The sequence below is a fragment of the Vitis riparia genome, chromosome 19 (assembly GCF_004353265.1).
Source record: "Vitis riparia cultivar Riparia Gloire de Montpellier isolate 1030 chromosome 19, EGFV_Vit.rip_1.0, whole genome shotgun sequence".
Classification (NCBI taxonomy): domain Eukaryota; kingdom Viridiplantae; phylum Streptophyta; class Magnoliopsida; order Vitales; family Vitaceae; genus Vitis; species Vitis riparia.
Window position 1 is genome coordinate 23,386,072 of NC_048449.1, and position 13,148 is coordinate 23,399,219.

Sequence of the window (13,148 nt, forward strand, 5' to 3'; positions counted from 1 at the left end):
TTGAAGTTCTTTTTTCATATATTTTTATATTAGTGAGTCAAAACCCACTTTTCTCTTATTTTATTTTGTGTTCTTGAACTAACATTGTTTACATTAAACCTTCCTGTATACCCCAAAATTTATTTTAATTTTATTTTTACATTAATTTTAAACTCAATTTTAAATCCCGATTACATATACTATTTTAGGCCCACTCACCTTTCAATTTTTCGTTTTCATTATTTTATAAGTTATTTTTTATTTATTTATTCATTTTATTTGTTATTATTATATTATATTATGCAAACCGATCGAAATATGGTTGCAAATTTTAAGAAAATGAGATTTTTTTTTTATTCTAAGGACTCTAAATGAATTTTTTTTAAAATAGATTTTCTTCTCTCTCCTCTCTCCTCTCTCTTCTCTTCCTCCACCTACCCTCACCTACCCCCCATCCCATGTCCAAAAGCTCCCCCTCTCCCCTCTCCACTTTTCATCATTCTTTTTTTTTTATTTTTTTTATTGTTGTTTTTCTCCCTCCGTTTCCCAAGATTTTTCCCCCCATTTTTTTTCTCTCCTCTCTCCTCTCTTCTCTTTCCTCTCTCCCATAACTCGGAAAATGTCAAGCCCCCAATTTTTTTTTGAGTTCTTTTCCCCCTCCACTCATTCTCTCTCTGCAACTCCACTCCCATTCTCAACAGTCGCCCGCCCAATTTTTTGAGCTTCCGCCCAAGACCACCATTCTCTCTCCCAATGGTGCACCGGCCACATACCCGCCATCTTCTCTTCCCTTTCCTTTCATCTCCATTTTTTTTCTTTTCTTTCTCCATTTTTCCTCCCCCAACTCCCACACAGACAGGTTGGGAAACCCCCCAGATTTTTCTTTCATCATTTTTTTTTTCTTTTCTGGTTTCTTTTCTCCTCTAGAACACCCACTGCCACATGCCCCCTCATTTTTCCGTCCCTCCATTTCTTTTTTTCTTTTTGGTTTCTTTTTATTCCTTGTGAAACCCATCTCCATATCCACAGTCGGTTAGTCGTTATCAGCGAGCTACCACCGTCGGCATCATTTCCAGCAATCGAGGATCCCCTTCCCTTCCATCCATTTTTGGGACCGTCGATTATTATTATTATTATTATTACTATTTTTTTTCTTTATTTGATTTTAATAATAATTATTGTTGACATTGGGCTTGTGCATTTATGTTTATTTGTGGGCTTTATATTTGAGCTTTATTAATTAGCATGGAATTTATGTTAATTTGTTGTTGGTAAATTAATATGAAATTTGAGTTAATTTGTTATTGAAGAATTAATGTGAAATTTGGGTTAATTTATTGTTGGTGGATTAATTTGAAATTTGTTAATTTGGGTTTGTGAGATTAATTTAGGATATTTGGACTATATCAATTGCATATTGTTTATTTGGGCTTGGGTTATTGTTAATTGATTATTTGTTTAGGTTTATTGGATTGGGCTTAAGGTATTATTTTCTTTGGTCATGTGTATTATTAATGTGGGTTTGTTAATTGATGTGAATTTTGGGCCCACAATATGGGTGAGATTTGTTGGATGATTTGAATATTTGATATGAGCTTGGCCCATTTGAATTATTTAATTTGAACATGAGATAATTATGATGTATATTAAATTAGGTTTGGATTATGAAATATCAAATTTAGACATAATGAGATTTATTTTAATTTATCATGTTTTGGGTTTGATTAATTGAGCTTACATTTTAGCTATTAATTTGAAAATTTTAGATTAGGATTTATGATATGTGAGATATTTTTGTTAGATTATATTAGTTAATTTGGACCCATTTATAATTGATGAAATTTATTAAACTAATTTGAAGTTTGAATTTGGGCTTGAATAATTATTTTGGACTCTACATATTTTTGGATACTTATATTTGTGCTATTTTTGTTTTTGCATGAGCCCGTTCTGCAATCTTGTTGGCTGAGTATGAATTTATGACACGTGGAGTTTGTTGTAAGTTTATTTCCCATTTTTATTTAGTTTTATTTTTATTAGTCTTTGTAAATATTCGTTTGTATATAGTTATTGAGTGTGTACATAATTGAACATTGAACAAACTATAAATTTTGTTTAAATGATAGGAAGAAGTCAGTAAATGTGTTTTAATAAAACAACAATTTTAAAATATTGTTTTTAATAAAAGAAAGTTTTTTTATTTATTTATAAAAAATCAGAAAAATGCATTTAGAAAAATCCAAAAGAAATGTTTTTAATGGAATTTGAAAATTTGTTTTTAAATAATATTTGTCCAAAATTTTCTTTATTTAATAAAAATTGTCCAAATAATGTTTTGTAAATAAAGTTGTCCCAAAAATTAAGTTTTAATAAATTTGTCCAAAAAAATGTTTTTTTTTTTAAAAAAATTATTTTTACTTAATTAAAATTGGATTAAAAGTCATTTTTAAAAATAGATGATTGATTGATTTATTTATTTCATTTATTTTTATTTTTATTTTTATTTTTTCCTTTTAATTAAAAATTCTTTTGTAAATAAAGTTATGTCTTTTTAAATAATTTGTATAAATCACTTTTCTTAAATGAAATGAAATTGAAATATTTTTGTAAATAAAATTGTAAAAAATCATTTTTTTTTAACAAGTAAAAATAATTTTTGTGCCCAAACTGAAATTTTGTAATAAATTCTTTTGATACAATAAGTATAAATAACATTTAAAAAAAAATTAAATACAAATGAAATTGAATCAAATCACTTAAAGAAAATATTTGTAAATAAATAAATTGAAATCACTCATTCAAAATAATTTTTAATAAAATCCTTTGAAATTTCTTGAAAACTTTTTTAATATTTTTTTCGTTATTTATTTATTTAGCTCAATAAATCATTTTGCATAATTTTTTGTCATTTATTTTGTGTATTCTTATAATTAGATTTCGTCATTATTTTTGTGTATATTAATTTTCACCGTGATTTGTACATTGATTATTTCTCTTGGTATCCATAATTAATTAATTAATTGTCACAATTCCCTTAATTCATTTAGTAGAGGTTGTATATATACAGACTTAAAGGGGTGCTACGACTCACCACCGTACCTTCCCAATAAGTAACCTGACCCCTAGACCCACACTTGGTTTTTCACATACCTATTTTTTCCTTCAAGAGTCATACTTAGAGTTTTTGTAAAGTGTGATTAAAGGGTCAAAGCTTAACCCTAATTGATATTCATCCACGTCAATATATAGTACATCAAGCAAACCTAATTAAGGGAAAACCGTGAGTTTAGGAAACAATCCTAAACAATCCTAAACAATAGCAACTACTTTCCTAGAATATATCATAATATCTCAACATGTTTAGGAAACAATCCTAAACAATCCTAAACAATAGCAACTACTTTCCTAGAATATATCATAATATCTCAACACCCTCCCTCAAGTTGGAGCATGAGGTTCAAAAATGCCCAACTTGGCAAGAAGATAATCAAATTGTTTCTTTCCAAGAGCCTTTGTAAAAATATCCGCCAATTGTGTAACAGTAGGAACATATGACGGAGCAATCAAACCATCTGTTATCGCATCCCGAACAAAGTGACAATCAACCTCAATGTGTTTGGTGCGTTCATGAAATACTGGATTTTTGGCCATATGAAGGGCTGACTGACTATCACAAAAGAGCTTGATTGCCTTTGGGTGGTGCACACCCAAGCTCAGAAGCAACCCCTTCAACCATTTGAACTCACAAGTAACTGCTGCCATAGCTCGGTATTCCGCTTCTGCGGACGAGCGGGAAACTGTGTGTTGCTTCTTTGTCTTCCAAGAAATAGGAGATTGCCCAAGAAACACAAGCCATCCGGACAAAGAGCGTCTAGTGACTGGACATGCTGCCCAATCAGAATCACACCAACCCTACAGGGACAGATCACTATCTGCACGTAACAAGATACCCTGACCCGGAGTACCTTTCAAATAACGAACGACTCTCAAAGCCGCCTCCCAATGCTCAATTCTAGGCTCCTGCATAAATTGAGATAATATATGAACCGAGTAGGCCAAATCTGGACGGGTCACTGCTAGATAAATGAGTCGACCTACTAATCTGCGATAGGACTCAGGATTCGACAAGAGCTCCCCATTTGCGAGTCCTAATCTGTGATTTTGCTCGATCGGGAAGCCACACGGCTTGGTTCCCAGTAATCCGGCCTCCAATACAATGTCAAGTGTGTACTTGCGTTGACACAAGAACAAACCAGCCGAACTCCTGGCCACCTCGATTCCGAGGAAATACTTCAAAACACCAAGATCTTTCATCTTAAAACAATCACTGAGATAGGCTTTAAAGGTCTTAAGTGCAGCGGAATCATTCCCAGAGATAATAAGATCGTCAACATACACTAGCACATTTATTTGAACATTGCCCTTAGTGTAAGTAAAAAGAGAATAATCAGAGTAGGATTGTAAGAAACCATATCCTTTAAGAGCCGTGACCAACTTGGCAAACCAACATCTCGGAGCCTGTTTCAACCCATAAAGTGATTTCCGTAACCTACAAACCAAGTTCGGATCGGAACGCTCAAATCCTGGGGTAGCTTCATATACACTTCCTCCTCAAGATCTCCATGCAAAAAGGCATTGTGAACATCCATCTGATGAAGTTCCCAATTTTTCGAAGCCGCAATAGCCAAGAAAGCACGCACCGTAGTCATTTTGGCAACTGGAGAAAATGTCTCATGATAATCAATACCGACTTCTTGATGATTCCCCAAAACTACTAATCTGGATTTGAGCCTTTCAATATCACCGTTTGAGAAGTATTTGGTTCTGTAAACCCACTGACTTCCCAAAGCACGCTTACCCTTTGGAAGAGGTACAAGAGTCCACGTACCATTGTCCTCCAAAGCCCGAATCTCCTCATGCATTGACTTTTGCCAACCGACATCTTTCATAGCCTCTTTAAATGACTTAGGATCATTGCTCGAAATAATAGCTGCAAGAAACTTTCGATAATGTACAGAAAAATTGTCACAATTTATATGATGTGCTATGGGATAAGGAGTACCCGAGGGACGCTGTGGAGACGGAGTGGCGGGAGATGGACTTTCAGCAACCACCGTATGAGTAACAAAATCTCGTAATAGAACCGAAGGAAATTTATCCATCATTCCCTTTCCCATAGGCGCAGACTGCCCATTGCTTGTATTGTCAAGCCCAAGTGAATCAAGCCCAACAGTGGGAACAACTTCCGGCCCAGGTGAAAGAGGCGCTGAAGAAGCCTCGGTGTGGGCCAGCCCACCCTCCCTCAAGCCTAGATCTAGATCAGCATCAAAATGGGGCACCTGATCTTGGTGGGCTTGGGGTTCAGGTTGGATGAGGTTGGGATTTGTGTTTGGGCTTGTGGGTTAGGCAAATCAGCATCATCATTGACAAAATCAGCAAAATCACTATCAATTTCAACATTTACCGTAGGCACAATGTTTTCCGGAATAATATTCACAGCACCCGGGTTACCAAACGGAAAAACATCCTCAAAAAACTTGACATCACGAGAAACAAATAATTCCTTGGTGTCCAAATCAAACAACTTCCACCCCTTCTTTCCAAACGGGTAACCCAAAAACACACATTTTCTACTTCGACTTGCAAATTTGTCACCTTTGGATTTTTTATCATGAGCAAAACTAAGACAACCAAAGGTGTGAATTGCCGCATATGAAGGAGGGGTGCCAAATAGGATTTCAAATGGTGTTTTATTGTGTAACAAAGGAGAGGGAGTGCGGTTTATTAAATGAGCAGCGGCAAGAACACTTTCGCCCCAAAAATAAATAGGCAAATTTGCTTGAAAGCATAAGGCCCTCCCCACATTTAAAATATGCTTGTGTTTTCTCTCAACCCTCCCATTTTGTTGCAGAATTCCCACACAAGAAGTTTGGAATAAAATGCCAGTTGCAGAAAAATAGTCAAGTAGGCATTTAAATTCCGTACCATTATCACTTTGAACAACTTTCACTGTTTGAGAAAATTGTCGATCTACCATTGCAATAAAAGACATAAACATCCGAAAAACTTTTGTTTTATCGACCAACAAATAAATCCACACAGCTCTTGAGAAATCATCAACAATAGTTAAAAAATAACGAGCTCCACAAGAAGAGACATGTTTATAAGAGCCCCACAAATCACAATGTATTTTCTCAAAAATTCTAGTTGCCTTATTGTCACTTAAAGGAAATTTGTCTCTAGGATGCTTAGCACGAAAACATATTTCACAAGCTTTGTTTAAACTACCCTTAAGATTGCTAACTGGAGGAAGTAACTTCACTACTTTCTCTGAAGGATGTCCCATCATTTTGTGCCACAACTCCAAAGTGGATGCTGCGTTGTGGACAGAAACATGTTGTACCGAATCACCTTCAGCTCCACCGAAGTAGTAAAGTCCATCTCGCCTAACTCCCGTTCCAATCAGCTCCCTGGTGTGGTCCTGTATAGCACACTTATAAGAATTAAATTGGACAATACAATGTAAGTCATTAGTCAATTGTGAAACCGAAAGTAAATTGCAATTGAGTTTCGGCACATAAAGAACGTTTTTAAGAGTGATGTTATGCGACAAACGAACGGAATCGGATTGGGTCGCAACAACAGATTCACCATTAGGAAGGCCAACCGGACACTCAAACAACGCTATAGTATCAAATAACCAAGATAAATCACCGGTCACGTGATGAGTTGCCCTGGTGTCAATGATCCATGACTTCGTGTCAAACTTACCATTCAACCTGACATCCGGAACTTGAGCATTACCAATTAAGCCCGCAAGAGCTTTCCATTGTTCGGGTGTGAAGAGTTGATCGGTAGAACTTTTAGTAGAGGATGCTCCAACTGTGCTACTTGCCGCGTTAGCACGAGCTGAACCACGCCCACGACCAGCCTGCTGACGACTATGTCCAGCACCCCCATCAGCCTTGTTTTGATCCAACCACCCCTCAGGATAACCCACTATTTCATAACAATTATTTTTGTCATGGCCATGCTTGTGACAGTGAGGACAAGCAACGAGGGACCAACAAGTTGAAGTCTCGTGCCCCGTCTTCTTGCAGTGGCTACACATAGGCCTCTCCATTTTTCCTCGTCCTCTTCCAGCACCTGTACGGACAGCAAAGCCAAGGACCTCTGCTGGCTTGTCTTCTGTGACTACCTTAGCGAGCCGCACACGCTCATCTTGTATCACCAGTTGGTACGCTCGATCAAGCGAAGGCAAGGGATCTTGAGAAAGGATATTGGTTCGTAATTGAGCGTACAGATCAGTGTTGAGTCCCATCAAGAAATCATGTAATTTTCCTTGTTCACGTCTTGCTTGATGCAATGATGCGGCAGTACAAGACGAACAACAAGTGCAAGAAATTAGCGGTTCATGCTTAAATAATTCCTCCCATAATACATTCAATTTGCCATAGTAAGTTGTAACAGACATAGATTTCGGTTGCTCACACTTAGCAATTGAAGTCTTTAACTGTTGAATTCTTGGGCCATTAACCATAGCATATCGTTGCTTAAGATGCTCCCATAAGCGTTTTGCATCACGAAATTTAGATAGGGTACTCTTTACCTCGGGATCGATTGTGTTTGTAATCCAAGAAACCAACATTGCATTGACGGTGTTCCAATCAGATTGGGTATATGGAGGTTGTGGTCCGGTGATAGTGCCTTCCAAAAATTCGAACTTGCGGCGTGCCTCCAATGCCAACTGAATATCGGAAGCCCAATCATCGTAATTGTCGCCGCGTAAACGAGTGGGAGTGATGAAGTCGCCTGGTCGGTCTCCTGTGCCGAGAAAAAAAGGTGAATTCATCTCCCTTTTAGGTGGCAGCAATGGTGGTTGTTCATCGTCGCCGGCCATTGTTTTATTGTGTGTGCATGTCAGTGCTCTGATACCATGTAAAGTGTGATTAAAGGGTCAAAGCTTAACCCTAATTGATATTCATCCACGTCAATATATAGTACATCAAGCAAACCTAATTAAGGGAAAACCGTGAGTTTAGGAAACAATCCTAAACAATGCCGTGAGTTTAGGAAACAATCCTAAACAATCCTAAACAATAGCAACTACTTTCCTAGAATATATCATAATATCTCAACATGTTTAGGAAACAATCCTAAACAATCCTAAACAATAGCAACTACTTTCCTAGAATATATCATAATATCTCAACAGTTTTCTTTCTTATTTTGTTTTTCCCTTAAAAAAATAAAACAAAAATAAGTGGCGACTCCAAGTCTTTTTCTAAAAATCAAATTTTCACCAAAATAAAATAAAAAGCGAGTTTCGTCATCGAGTGGGAACGCATCAACTAAAATGCGGGGTTCACACTTCCATTGGCACAACATTTTACCATAAAAACAAAGGTTTTGAAAATACTATTATGTTACAACAAATAAGGAAAATTCCTTCCTAATTTTTTATTTAAATCTAAATGAATGGTAAAGACAAATATCATATCTAAAACTAAATCTAATTTTGTGTACTTTCCTATTCGAATTCGAATTTATATAAAAATGAAAAAGAAAAGTGATGAGAACAACACATTAAGATGATAACAATGCATTAAGATTACATCACAATTTAGAGTTTACTCATACCACATACAAATTGAAAATATGAAATTACACAATCAACATTTCACATGGTTTTAAGCAACTGGAAATTCCTCAAAGATCTTTAATATCTCCCCGAAAATTTAGCCTGCAAAGAAAAAGGAAAAGAAAAGATAATAATAACAATAAAGATTTAAAAAAGAGAGAAAAAATTAATTTTCTTATTTAAGTATGAATTATTACTTGAATTGGAAATGCAAATTAAATTTGCTTGCATATAATTTCTACTTTCTAAATTACTAGATTAATTTAAATGATTTAATTTTTAGTCCTTAAAATCTTCTTGAATATGCATAGAGGAGAAACTATATTATTTGAAACATCAAAAAATGTGTAAATAAATCTTAGCGACAAAAGATCGAGTTTTTGAGGAATATCTAAATGGTAAATTAATTTAAAAGGATTTAACAAAGCAAAGACAACTTTCAGTGAGAATCCTTGAGGTGTTTACAACTAAGAAAAAATCATTTAAGTGAAAGAATTTCCATAATTAAAATATTTCAGAGACTAATGTTAAATCTCGCAAAAAAAATAAAATTTAATGTCTTTTTTGTGAAAATAGCAAAAGTAAGTTTTTGGGAAAATCAAGCCAACATCACCGTAAATAACAAAATTTGGTAACTAATTAGTTGTCTTATTTATCCAATACATGCATTTTATACTTTAAAATATTAATAATAAGAAGAAGAGAAGAAAATGAAAGTACCTTGTCATGCATGGGAGCCGATCGACCACAGATGAGGCTTGAAATATGGAGTGAGGTTGTGCAAAATGGTTTGGTCCGCCCACTCCAACTTCTCCCACCATTCTTCTTCTCCACCGATTTCTTTTAAATTCTTACTATTCCTGATGTTGGAATCAAAAGGTAGTTTCCTCAAACGGGGACATCCAACCACATTCATCACTTTTAAGGAAGGAAAGAGCAAGCTCCATTTGCATATACTCCTTAGCTTTTCCAGATGCTCCAAATAAAGATGACTAAGTCTTGAAAATAGGCCCAAGTCAGATTCAATTTCTAAAACTCCACACTCATCAACTTGTATCACTTCTTGCAAAGAGGCACAATACCCAATGTATAGAAACTTAAGTTTTGGAGCATAAATAAGGCATGTCAATTTCATCAAATTTTCACAATTTAATATTGTTACATCAGAAAGGTGGTTTAAGTACTGATGCCTTAGGACTGTTGAGTGGACCACTTTCTTTTCCAAATTGATTGTCACATCTTCCAACTTCGAACAATCGTTGACGTCAATCTCCTCCAAATAAGGAAATGACAGGTGGAGTAAGTTGATATCCCAGCTGCCTTCTACCTTTAAGTGTTTCAAGCACCTCTGAAACTTGTGGGAGTTCAATAATGTTTGGATGGAAAGAACACTATCGAGATTAATGGATACTTCTCCCATGCATTTCAACCCCTCTAACTCCTCTAATAAGGCTCTACAATCTCCGTGGGTAGCTTTATCGGAATCCATAATACGAAACAATTGCAAGGATGAAAGACCTGATATGACTTGAGAAGGAATTATGTCAAGTTGTGGCATATTATCCAATATCAAAAACCTTAGTTTTTTCAAATTCCTGAGCTCCGTTGGTATCTTTCTAATCCCTGTACAGACAAATTAAGATATTGTAAAGTAACTAATTTGCCAATTTCCATGGGCCAATCATTTAAATTGTAAAGGTTTGCGAAGTCCAAAACTGTTATAATAGGCATATATGAGAAGAACCCACTTGGAAATGATAATGGTTTCCTCCAATTAACAAATAGCAGCAAAGTCTGAAGATTAGGAAAAGATGGTGGTTTCATGGGTTCTTCAAAAGTAGCAGTGACAAATGATATCCTTTGTGTGCCCTCCCAATTTTCAACTTCTTGAGAAGTAACCAATTCATATTTATCTACAAACACAAATCTGTTTTGCTTCTTATTCCCGTTTTGACAAGCTAACCACAAAGCCATTTCACGGATGACATCATGCACCTTCACCAATCTTTGCCGGGTCGATATATCGACATTAATCTCCAACAGGCATGCATGATTTAAACTTGCAATAATATCTTCTCCTCCATTTGTTGCATCTTTTATGTTACCGTATTTATCTAGAAACCCCTCTCCAATCCATAGTTGTACAAGTTCATTACAATCAATGTCATAATCCTCCGGAAATAAAGAGCAATACAGGAAGCATGATTTGGTGGCTTCATCTTGTAGGCTATCATAACTGAACGCTAAATGCGGAAACAAAAGCTTCTCCATACCTGGAAACTTTGCTGGATAATTCTTCAACTGTTGTATTTTTTTATCCCATTCCTCAGGCGTTTTTGTTCCTGCCATTGCTCGTCCTATGATGATGAGGGCAAGTGGGAGGCCGTCACACTCTTCGGCAACAATCTGCGCCAGCTTTGGTATCTCTGGGTGGGAATTTATAGTGTCTTCTCCTACATATGTCTGAAACAGAGCAAATGCTTCCTTTCTTGCTAAGCACTTGACTTCAATGCTCTTCTTAGCTCCCATATCTCGGCACACAGTTGAAAAACGGGTGGTAAATACCACCTTGGACTTACTTCCATCATTTACAGGAGGAATCCCCACTGCAAACAGATCAAGAGGCTCCCAAATATCATCCAATAAGACCACACATTTCTTCTTCTTCCAGACATTGAATATTGCTTCTTTCCTTTCATCCTCACTACTACCTTCCCATTTATCTTTGGGAATCTCCAATTTTTTGAAAAGAACTTGCTGGACCTTTTCCACATTGGCTTGTCTGGACACAGTCACCCAAATCACTGTGTCAAACCCAACTATGGATTTGAGGAACTCATTGTTGATCCTGTTCAAGAGGGTGGTTTTGCCCACACCCCCCATGCCATATAATCCGACACTTCCTACTTTGTCATCCTGGAGTTGCATACAAACGTGGTCAAACAATGAATCTAAACCCACCGTCTTGTCCAAAGGCCTCTCGATCACGGGGGGAGTGGGCAGAGGTTCAGCCACCACACTGAAATTTAAGCCCTCCGTCTTCTTTAAAGCCACATCATCCATCTTTCCACGTACCATCTTCCCAATCTTGTAGCTGGCACGACAGTTTTTGGGACAACAGGTTCCGAGACATTTCTTCTGGATTTCTTCATCACCTTTTGCCAATAAATCATTCACTTCTTTTTCCATGGCTTCTACACTCTGGATCCAGCCATCCACTACATGAGTACGTTTCTTCTGAAGTTGCTCTTCACAGGCCACCTTTTCCTTCATATCTTCATGGACGTTCTTGAGGTCCTTCATTGCAGCTCTTAGAGAGTTGAGATTGTCTGGGAGCTCACGGATGTAAACAGCACGCTTGGCAGTACAATCCCACAAGCGGGAGGCAATATCCAAGACTGGGCTCACAAAATCCATGGCAAAAGCAAGAGTGGGAAAATTGAAGCAAAGCAGAGATGAGGATCAGAAAACACAAGTGATGGATTGCGGTGGGAGAGATTAAGGTTTGAATAAAGGCTTTATGCTTTTTTTGTTTACAAAACCTAAAAGCTATGGGGCATGTCAAGTTATAAATAATAAACAAATATATAACTTTTATGAACAGATGGATTTGAACGATTCTAACATTCGTTTTCTTTTTCTTTTTTAACACTTTAATGAGCAAAAACTGTCTTTTTAAATACTCAATACTCAGTAAATAATACTTCTCCAATTTATTAAACGTGACTTTGGAAGTTTTGTGGTTTGGTGAATAGCCTAACACAATGCAAGTTCTGTTAAATTTGTATAACAGCATGTTCAATGGATGTTAATGAATTAAATTAGGTATTTTAATTGACTGATTTGGGGCAAATTATCTTCATTTTAAGCTTTTTTTATTATTTAAAGTTATTCTCATCATTGTCCAAAATAAATAACTGAGGCAAGGCAAATGAAAAATTTCTCATACCCCAATGCCCTCTTTAAATTTTTAATTATTTTACACTAAAAATAAATTTGGTTTATAAATAAATAATATAAATATTATTAATTTATTTTATGAGAAGTAATTTTTTTATTTTGCATGTGTTAATAAGAGGGAAAATGAAAAAAACTTAATTATAGTATATTTTTATATAATTATATATATATAATTGCAATGGAGTAAGGTAGGTGGGATAAGGAATTTCTCGATCTATACAAACTTGACTATGAGTTTACTTTTTATTTTTTATTTTTAAAGAACTCTCTTAACTTGTTTATACTTATACGTAACTCGTTATATTAGGAGTAGGACAAATACCTGAAGGAAAAAAAAGCTTCCTAATTTAAATAAGGGATTTTAAAACATCTCATGTTCTCCATTTTTTATATCATCCTAAACTACAACTCATCTTACTCAATTAGATATCTCTTGTTCTTCCAGACATTTCTACCTATTATGCATAGTCTGCATATAACTATTTTCATCTCATGACCTTTTGTTATCATGATATAAAATATTAATGGAGATATTCCTAATAACTTTCCATATTTTAAAAAAAAATTT

General features: G+C 35.5%; 1 pseudogene; it reads right to left on the minus strand.

Moving 5' to 3' along the window:
• Nucleotides 1–8,571: 8,571 nt before the first annotated feature.
• On the minus strand, nucleotides 8,572–12,094 carry LOC117909473 (annotated as a pseudogene).
• Nucleotides 12,095–13,148: the final 1,054 nt, after the last annotated feature.